This window comes from Salmo salar, chromosome ssa01, assembly GCF_905237065.1.
Source record: "Salmo salar chromosome ssa01, Ssal_v3.1, whole genome shotgun sequence".
Taxonomy (NCBI): Eukaryota; Metazoa; Chordata; class Actinopteri; order Salmoniformes; family Salmonidae; genus Salmo; species Salmo salar.
Genome location: NC_059442.1, coordinates 131111254 through 131120845, shown reverse-complemented (window position 1 = coordinate 131120845; position 9592 = coordinate 131111254). Strand labels below are relative to the sequence as shown.

Below are 9592 nucleotides of genomic sequence, written 5' to 3'. Positions count from 1 at the left end.
CACCGTCTGCCCTGGCCTGGTACAGGTACCTCCACCACACTGCCCTGCCCTGGCCTGGTACAGGTGCCTCCACCACACTGCCCTGTCCTGGCCTGGTACAGGTGCCTCCACCACACTGCCCTGTCCTGGTCTGGTACAGGTACCTCCACCACACTGCCCTGCCCTGGCCTGGTACAGGTGCCTCCACCACACTGCCCTGTCCTGTCTGGTACAGGTACCTCCACCACACTGCCCTGTCCTGTCTGGTACAGGTGCCTCCACCACACTGCCCTGCCCTGGCCTGGTACAGGTGCCTCCACCACACTGCCCTGTCCTGTCTGGTACAGGTACCTCCACCACACTGCCCTGTCCTGTCTGGTACAGGTGCCTCCACCACACTGCCCTGCCCTGGCCTGGTACAGGTGCCTCCACCACACTGCCCTGTCCTGTCTGGTACAGGTACCTCCACCACACTGCCCTGTCCTGTCTGGTACAGGTGCCTCCACCACACTGCCCTGCCCTGGCCTGGTACAGGTGCCTCCACCACACTGCCCTGCCCTGGCCTGGTACAGGTGCCTCCACCACACTGCCCTGGCCTGGTACAGGTACCTCCACCACACTGCCCTGTCTTGTCTGGTACAGGTACCTCCACCGCACTGCCCTGTCCTGTCTGGTACAGGTGCCTCCACCACACTCGCCCCTCTCTCCCGAGCTTTCGCTCGCCTCCTGCACACACGCACTGTTGGGGCAGGTGACTCTGAACTTACAATGGCTAGCCCAAAGTCGTTATATATTTTTTTTTCATCTTGTGCATTTTTCTATTTTGCTATTTTCCTCATGACTCCTGCATACTTCGTTGAGTACAAACTTTCTTTACCCAACCGTGGGACAGACTGTTTGTTCCCACACTCGGGACTCTGACTCTATTGGTTACACAGACTTTTGGCCTCCCATCCTATTCTAACCACCTCTTGCCGGTTTTGTATTCATGTTACCTGATGAAATTGCTGTACAATATGATCTTGTTGCCATCTGATGCACATTCAGATGTCTTAAATCAGCACCACAGAACTCTCCCTGTACTATGCCGTGCCTTGATTGTATTACTGTTGATGATATCTGGAAATGTGCATGTACACCCTGGCCCATCTACTGTTGCTAGCCCCAATTCTGACTTGTGCTCTGATACCTGCTTCACTGATTTCTGCTCTCGTAAAAGCCTGAGTTTTCTGCATGTTAATAACATTAGAAGCTTATTACCTAAAATGGATCAATTGAAAGTGTGGGTTCACAGCTCCAATCCAGATGTGTTGGTCATTACTGAGACGTGGTTAAGGAAGAGTGTTTTGAATACTGATGTTAACCTTTCTGGTTATAACATTTTTCGGCAAGACAGATCTTCCAAAGGTGGAGGAGTGGCAATCTTTACCAAGGAACACCTTCAGTGCTCGGTTGTTTCCACCAAGTCTGTCCTCAAACAATTTGATTTGCTGGTTTTAAGCATTACACTTTCAAATAGCTCTTTGTTGACTGTTGCTGGGTGCTATTGTCCTCCATCAGCACCGGCCTGTACCCTACCTGCCTTAAGCTCACTCCTGGCTCCTTACACTAAGTCTGAATTTGTCCTGCTAGGTGACCTAAACTGGGACATGTTTAAACCACCTGACCAAGTCCTAAAGCAATGGGACTCCCTAAATCTTTCTCAGATTATCACCAATCCCACAGGGTATGACTCCAAACACCCAGAAAAAGGCTACTCTCCTTGATGTTATCCTCACAAATAATCCTGATAGGTATCAGTCTGGTGTTTTCTGTAATGACCTTGGTGATCACTGTTTTACAGCCTGTGTTCGTAATGGCTGCTCAGTGAAATGACCTGTCCTGATTTGTCATAGACTTTCTTCAACCTGTCTTTCCTTTCTGGGGAGGTTCCCATTGCTTGGAAGGTGTAATGACTGCCATGAGAGAGAGTGGACCAAAACGCAGCGGAGTTAGTGTTCGTCATATTTAATACTTGAACGGAACACTATACAATTACAAAAAACAATAAACTGACAGCCAAACAGTCCTGTCAGGTGAAACACACTAACAGAAACAATTACCCACAAAACCCCAACGGAAAAACATGCACTTATGTGTGTACCCAATCAACAACAACGAACTTCAGCTGTGCCTGATTGGGAGCCACACATTGGGGCCTTCTTATGGCGGCGGCTCAGGTGCGGGACGTGGCCTCTGCCCCACCCTTGGCGTCACCCTCTTAGGTGGCGCACCTGGCCGCGCCGAAGGTCTGGTGGGCGACCCTGACTTCGCTCAGCTGGCGGGCGACCCTTGTTAGGTCCTGGATGTATGGAAGCTTGGCCCCATTGATGTACTGGGCCGTACACACTACCCTCTGAAGCGTCTTACGGTCAGATGTCGAGCAGTTGTCATACCAGGTGGGGATGCAACCGGTCAGGATGCTCTCGATGGGGGATGGGGAAGAGTTTGTTAGAAGTTACCAGGGCTCTTTTTTATTTTCTTAGTAGTACATGAATAGATAGGAGGGTTTAGTTTATTTGAATGTTTATGTATTTATTCATTTAGTCTGTAAACTGTGATAGACTACACACTCCAGTACAGTAGGTGGCGGCATGCACCTCTAACTTTTGTTTGCGATGTCCATTATATAATAGAAGAAAAAGAAGAAGACTTCCTCAATTTCTCACTAGCAAAATGGTTCCTCCAGTTGCGGTCTCGCCTGTCATCAAGGTAAATCTATATTCGTTTTAATAACTTGTGTTGTACTAACTCATTTGAATGCATATGGTTAATACAGCAGGTTATTTTATGTCATGTTAAAATCAGACGTCTAGCTTGTTAGTAAGTTTAGCTAGCTAGCTTCTAACATCAATGTTAATCGTATGACATTGACTGGTTCAATCCAATGAGGTTTAGCTAGCCAGCTAAATTACGATATACCTGCCATAAAGCTAGCATAACGAAATAATCCAGCCAAAATTGATGACAATATGTTACTTTGACCCAGGTTTAATAGTTCAACTCACTAGTCTATAATAATTATGAGGCAAGGTCATAGTATTGGCTACTTGCCGAGTACGCTCGCTAACGTGCTAACTTATTAGCTAGCATGGCTAACTTGTGCCGTTCCAGGTCATCTCACATGTAGTCTAACGTTAGCGTGTAAGACACTAAATAAATCTGCTGCCAAAAGACGATTGAAAGTCAACCAGCATAAATAGATGGTGGTCAAGGCAATTGCATACGTTTGAGCTGTGTAGCTAAGTCAACTAAATAGCTAATACATTTTCTTTATTTCAGATCAACTAACTAGCTAATCAATTTTCTTTATTTCAGACGGCCAGGTGGTCATTCTTGCTCATTGGCATGTTTTATGGGAAACAAAGATATGGTAAGTAGATTACTACAAGATATACGATTGTTGCAATGTCACCTGAGGGTATTTTGAATGACAATTATTGCAATGTCACAGTGTCATTGCTGTATTTCCCTTAGACTATCTGAAGCCAAGAGCAGAGAAAGAGAGGCTTGTTGAGGAGGCAGAGAAGAAGATCCGAGAGGAGCAAGAGAAAATTGCCAAAGCACTTGCAGAAGGTAAATAAAAAAAACTCATCAGAATGTTAGGAGGGATGCAGTGAAGATGTAACAGAGGAAATGTTGTGAAACATGTTTTTCTGTTGTTTTTTTACAGCCTCTGAAGACACCATCCTGAAATGAACTGCCTATGGATTGTGTTTGAAGAATAATGAAATAAAAAACATAAGTTATTTAATGTTTTAAATAATTATTCTTGGATATATCTGTTAAGATAGTCATGTGTTTTGACATCCAAATTCAATTTTTTTTATATATATATATATATATGCGCGCCAGATGTTTCCCAAATATCCTATATGAAACCTAGCGGAAATGTTTTGTATAGTTAGTCTCAAATCTGAAAATATTTGTGTATACCCACCCTTATTTTTTTCTACTGTGTAAATTGAGTGAAATAACTACATTTTACATTTACATTTTAGTCATTTAGCAGACGCTCTTATCCAGAGCGACTTACAAATTGGTGCATTCACCTTATAATATCCAGTGGAACAACCACTTTACAATAGTGCATCTAAATCTTTTAAGGGGGGGGTTAGAAGGATTACTTTATCCTATCCCAGGTATTCCTTGAAGAGGTGGGGTTTCAGGTGTCTCCGGAAGGTGGTGATTGACTCCGCTGTCCTGGCGTCGTGAGGGAGCTTGTTCCACCATTGGGGTGCCAGAGCAGCGAACAGTTTTGACTGGGCTGAGCGGGAACTGTGCTTCCTCAGAGGTAGGGAGGCGAGCAGGCCAGAGGTGGATGAACGGAGTGCCCTTGTTTGGGTGTAGGGCCTGATCAGAGCCTGAAGGTACGGAGGTGCCGTTCCCCTCACAGCTCCGTAGGCAAGCACCATGGTCTTGTAGCGGATGCGAGCTTCGACTGGAAGCCAGTGGAGAGAGCGGAGGAGCGGGGTGACGTGAGAACTATAAAAGGTACATCTGGTTCCCAGGTGTATATGTTAGGCTTGGGTGGTATACCTTATATGGGTATTTGGAGAAAGCAATGGGATGGTTTGTCAATACAATACCATCAACTATTTATTTGAAGTTTTTCAATACATTTTAATATTTGTAGCTACTGTTTAAGTTACACTACATGACCAAAAGTGATCAAACATCTCAATCCAAAATCATGGGCATTAACATGGAGTTGTTCCCCCCCTTTGCTGCAAAAGCAGCCTCCACTCTTCTGTGAAGGCTTTCCACTAGATGTTGGAACATTGCTGTGGGAACTAGCTTCCATTCAGCCACAAACGTTAGAGAGGTCAGGCACTGATGTTGGGCGATTAGGCCTGGCTCGTAGTCGGCATTCCATTTCATCCCAAAGGTGTTCGATGGGGTTGAAGTCAGGGCTCTGCAGGCCAGTTAAGTTCTTCCACACCGATGTCGACAAACCATTTCTGTGTTGACCTCACTTTGTGCACGGGGGCATTGTCATGCTGAAACAGGAAAGGGCCTTCCCCAAACTGTTGCCACAAAGTTGGAAGTATAGAATCGTCTAGAATATCATTGCATGCTGTAGCGTTAAGATTTCCCTTCACTGGAACTAAGGGGCCTAGCCTGAACCATGAAAAACAACCCCAGACCATTATTCCTCCTGCACCAAACTTTTTGGCACTATACATTGGGGCAAGTATAGTTGTCTTGATGTCCGCCAAACCCAGATTTGTCTGTTGGACTGCCAGATGGTGAAGCGTGATTCATCATTCCAGAGAACGCGTTTCCACTGCTCCAATGGCGGCGAGCTTTACACCACTCCAGCCAACGCTTGGCATTGCGCATGGTGATCTTAAGCTTGTGTTCGGCAGCTCGGCCATAGAAACCTATTTCATGAAGCTTAAGACGAACACTTATTGTCCTGACGTTGCTTCCAGAGGCAGTTTGGAACTACGTAGTTCGTGTTGCAACCGAGGGCAAACGTTCTGTGAACTTGTCTGGCCTACCACATCGCGGCTGATCCGTTGTTGCTCCCAGACGTTTCCACTTCACAATAACAGCACTTACAGTTGACCGGGGCAGCTCTAGCAGGGCTGAAATTTGACGAACTGACTTGTTGGAAAGGTGGAATCCTATGACGGTGGCACTGAGCTCTTCAGTAAGGCCATTCTACTGCCAATGTTTGTCTATGGAGATTGCATGGCTGTGTGCTTTATTTTATACACCTGTCAGCAACAGGTGTGGCTGAAATGGCCAAATCCACTAATTTAAAGGGGTGTCCACATACTTTTGTATATATAGTATATTGCCTTCAGTCAACTTGTGCAATACCTTAGGAGATGAAGCAGATTGGGTTCTTCATTTCACCATAGTTCCCCAAATCAGTTAAGACATCACGCGCTTGTACAGTAAATGGCACAACCGGAGAAAGCGAGCTGGTGAGTCCATAGTGTTCTATATCTATCGGTGAGTCAGTTGTGCGACGCACATGAGATGTTACACTTGTATGCAATTCACTACTAAATGTTTGCCATCAGTTATCTAATAATGGCGATCTGCCAGAAGTCAAAGAGCTGTGCAGCTGCCATTTTTTCCCCCTGTGCTTCCTACTAGTGTTTTTTTCTCTTCAATCTGCTCCGTACAGGCCTACACATGCTGCTCTTTCTTCAAAGGCATGCATCACAACTTTGGTCATTTGCATAATTTCTCTCGTTCAACTTTCGTTTGTAAATGTCCACACTCACCGAAATGGACATTCGGTAGCTACTAGCTAATCCTGTATGACTTGATGAACTGGATTTACCTACCATTGCAATTAGTTTTTGCTCGTTAGCATTCAGCTAACAGTGTCTATGATTTAGCTTTTTTTGTATTTTTAGTGCCCCCTTGTGTGCTATGTCAGTAATACCGTAAATCCTGGTATGAGAGCAGGACAATATGAAAATGTCTGTCACCCTGCCCTTCACTGTGAGATGACCGGAGTAGGGACTAGGCTGTAATCCAGGCCCAGTATAGCATAAATCCCAGGATTCAGGTCATAGGCCAATCTAAGAAAGTGCTGAGTGAATATTACTGCCACACACCCTTCGACCCAGGTTTAACACACAATAGACATATACCTGGTCAATTTGACATTACATTCATGAATATTCAACATGCAGTATATTGTTGATAACTTCCCAGCGAAATGCTTTCAGATTTTCTTCCACTTCTACCTGTATGCTGCCCTGTAATCCTGAATGACAAGCAGAACAATGGCAGAATTGTACTTATGTTATGTAGGCTAATAACACCAACACTGTTTAATGTTAATTAGGTTTTCTCAATGCTATTAGTGAGCTATATCGTGACACTCTCAAGGGTTGTGTGTATAAAAATCTGCAACAGCCATAAAAAAAGATGGCTTAAAATGTGTTCCTCTGTACAACTCGGTACTGCAACTGTGCCATAATAATGTATATGGGTCAGAAGATTGGTGGAAACTGCTGAGAGTTAGTGCTGGCTAAGAGGCTTTATTTCCAGATGAGTCATGAGCTGGATACTGCCTGGAGACGACGGGAATTTCAGCTGCAAATTATACTGTGGAGCTAATATCAAGACAATACATTCCCAAAATAGAAAAATTATTCAGATTGACCAGGGGTGAACCTTGTTCACATTGGCAGTTTCAAGTGACTCATCCAATGATTTTGCATATCTGAGTCGAATCTGTTCTATTTCAAGCCATATTTCAAACCACCTTTGGGGGTTTAAAGTCAGATGTGGATTCCTGGCCATGAATGGTCAAATCTGATTTATTTGCCCTAAAATGTTTTTTAGACATATTTGGCATATCTTGTTGCTTGCTAGCTACTCTGTTGACAGTTTGATAAGAACATGACATGGTAGCTACCTAGCTTGTTAATTGTTTACAAACATCCTGTCGGGCTGTATCACAGCCTGGTACGGCAACTGCACTGCCCTCAACCGCAAGGCTCTCCAGAGGGTGGTGTGGTCTGCACAACGCATCACCGGGGGCAAACTACATGCCCTCCATGACACCTACAGCACCCGATGTCACAGGAAGGCCAAAAAGACAACCACCCGAGCCACTGCCTGTTCACACCGCTATCATTCAGAAGGTGAGGTCAGTACAGGTGCATCAAAGCTGGGACCGAGATTGAAAGACAGCTTCTACAGTTGGAGTCGGAAGTTTACATACACCTTAGCCAATACATTTAAACTCAGTTTTTCACAATTCCTGACATTTAATCCTAGTAAAAATTCCCTGTCTTAGGTCAGTTAGGATCACCATTTTATTTTAAGAAGTGAAATGTCAGAATAGTACAAGAGAGAATGATTTATTTCAGCTTGTATTTCTTTCATCACATTCCCAGTGGGTCAGAAGTGTACATACACTCAATTAGTATTTGGTAGCATTGCCTTTAAATTCTTTAACCTGGCTCAAACAATTCAGGTAGCTTTCCACAAGCTTTCCACGATAAGTTGGGTGAATTTTGGCCCATTCCTCCTGACAGAGCTGGTGTAACTGAGTCAGGTTTGTAGGCCTCCTTGCTCGCACACGCTTTTTCAGTTCTGCCCACACATTTTCTATAGGATTGAGGTCAGGGCTTTGTGATGGCCACTCCAATACCTTGACTTTATTGTCCTTAAGCCATTTTGCCACAACTTTGGAAGTATGCTTGTGTCATTGTCCATTTGGAAGACCCATTTGCGACCAAGCTTTAACTTTCTGACTGATGTCTTGAGATGTTGCTTCAATATATCCACATAATTTCCCTCCCTCATGATGCCATCTATTTTGTGAAGTGCACCAGTCCCTCCTGCAGCAAAGCAGCCCCACAACATGATGCTGCCGTCCCCATGCTTCACGGTTGGGATGGTGTTTTTCGGCTTGCAAGCCTCCCCCTTTTTTCTCCAAACATAATGATGGTCATTATGGCCAAACAGTTCAATTTTAGTTTCATCAGACCCGAGGACATTTCTTCAAAAAGTATGATCTTTGTCCCCATGTGCAGTTGCAAACCGTAGTCTGGCTTTTTTATGGCGGTTTTGGATCAGTGACTTCTTCCTTGCTGAGTGGTCTTTCAGGTTATGTCGATATAGAACTTGTTATACTGTGGATATACATACTTTTGTACCCGTTTCCTCCAGCATCTTCACAAGGTCCTTTGCTGTTGTTCTGGGATTGATTTTTCACTTTTCGCACCAAAGTACGCTCATCTCTAGGAGACAGAACGTGTCTCCTTCCTGAGCGGCATGACAGCTGTGTGGTCCCATGGTGTTTATACTTGCGTACTATTGTTTGTACAGATGAACGTGGTACCAGGCATTTGGAAATTGCTCCCAAGGATGAACAGGACTTGTGAAGGTCTACGATTCTTTTTTTGAGGTCTTGGCTGATTTCTTTTGATTTTCACATGATGTCAAGCAAAGAGGCACTGAGTTTGAAGGTAGGCCTTGAAAAACATCCACAGGTACACCTCCAATTGACTCAAATTATGTCAATTAGCCTATCAGAAGCTTCTAAAGCAATGACATAATTTTCTGGAATTTTCCAAGCTGTTTAAAGGCACAGTCAACTTAGTGTATGTAAACTTCTGACCCACTGGAATTGTGATACATTGAGTTATAAGTGAAATAATCTGTCTGTAAACAATTGTTGGAAAAATTACTTGTGTCATACACAAAGTAGATGACCTAACCGACTTGCTATAGTTTGTTAAGAAGACATTTGTTGAGTGGTTGAAAAACAAGTTTTAATGACTCCAACCTAAGTGTATGTGAACTTCCGACTTCAACTGTATCTCAAGGCCGTCAGACTGTTAAACAGCAATCACTAACTCAGAGAGGCTGCTGCCTACATTGAGACCCAGTCACTGGACACTTTAATAAATGGATCACTAGTCACTTTAAACAATTCCACTTTTAATAGTGCCACTTTAATAATGTTTACATATCCTACATTACTCATCACATGTATATACTGTATTTTATACCATCTACTGCATCTTGCCTATGCCGCTCCGCCATCGCATATCCGCATACTTATATGTACACATTCTCATTCACCCCT

The 9592-nt window shown here is 44.1% G+C and overlaps 1 long non-coding RNA gene across 1 annotated transcript; it reads left to right on the top strand.

Annotated features, from left to right (window-relative positions):
- The first annotated feature begins 2398 nt into the window (after window positions 1-2398).
- LOC106563557 (uncharacterized) lies at window positions 2399-3767 on the top strand. Its single transcript, XR_001319276.2, has 5 exons — window positions 2399-2417; window positions 2655-2730; window positions 3337-3391; window positions 3496-3594; window positions 3692-3767. It is a non-coding gene; the product is annotated as an uncharacterized lncRNA (long non-coding RNA).
- The last annotated feature ends 5825 nt before the right edge of the window (window positions 3768-9592 follow it).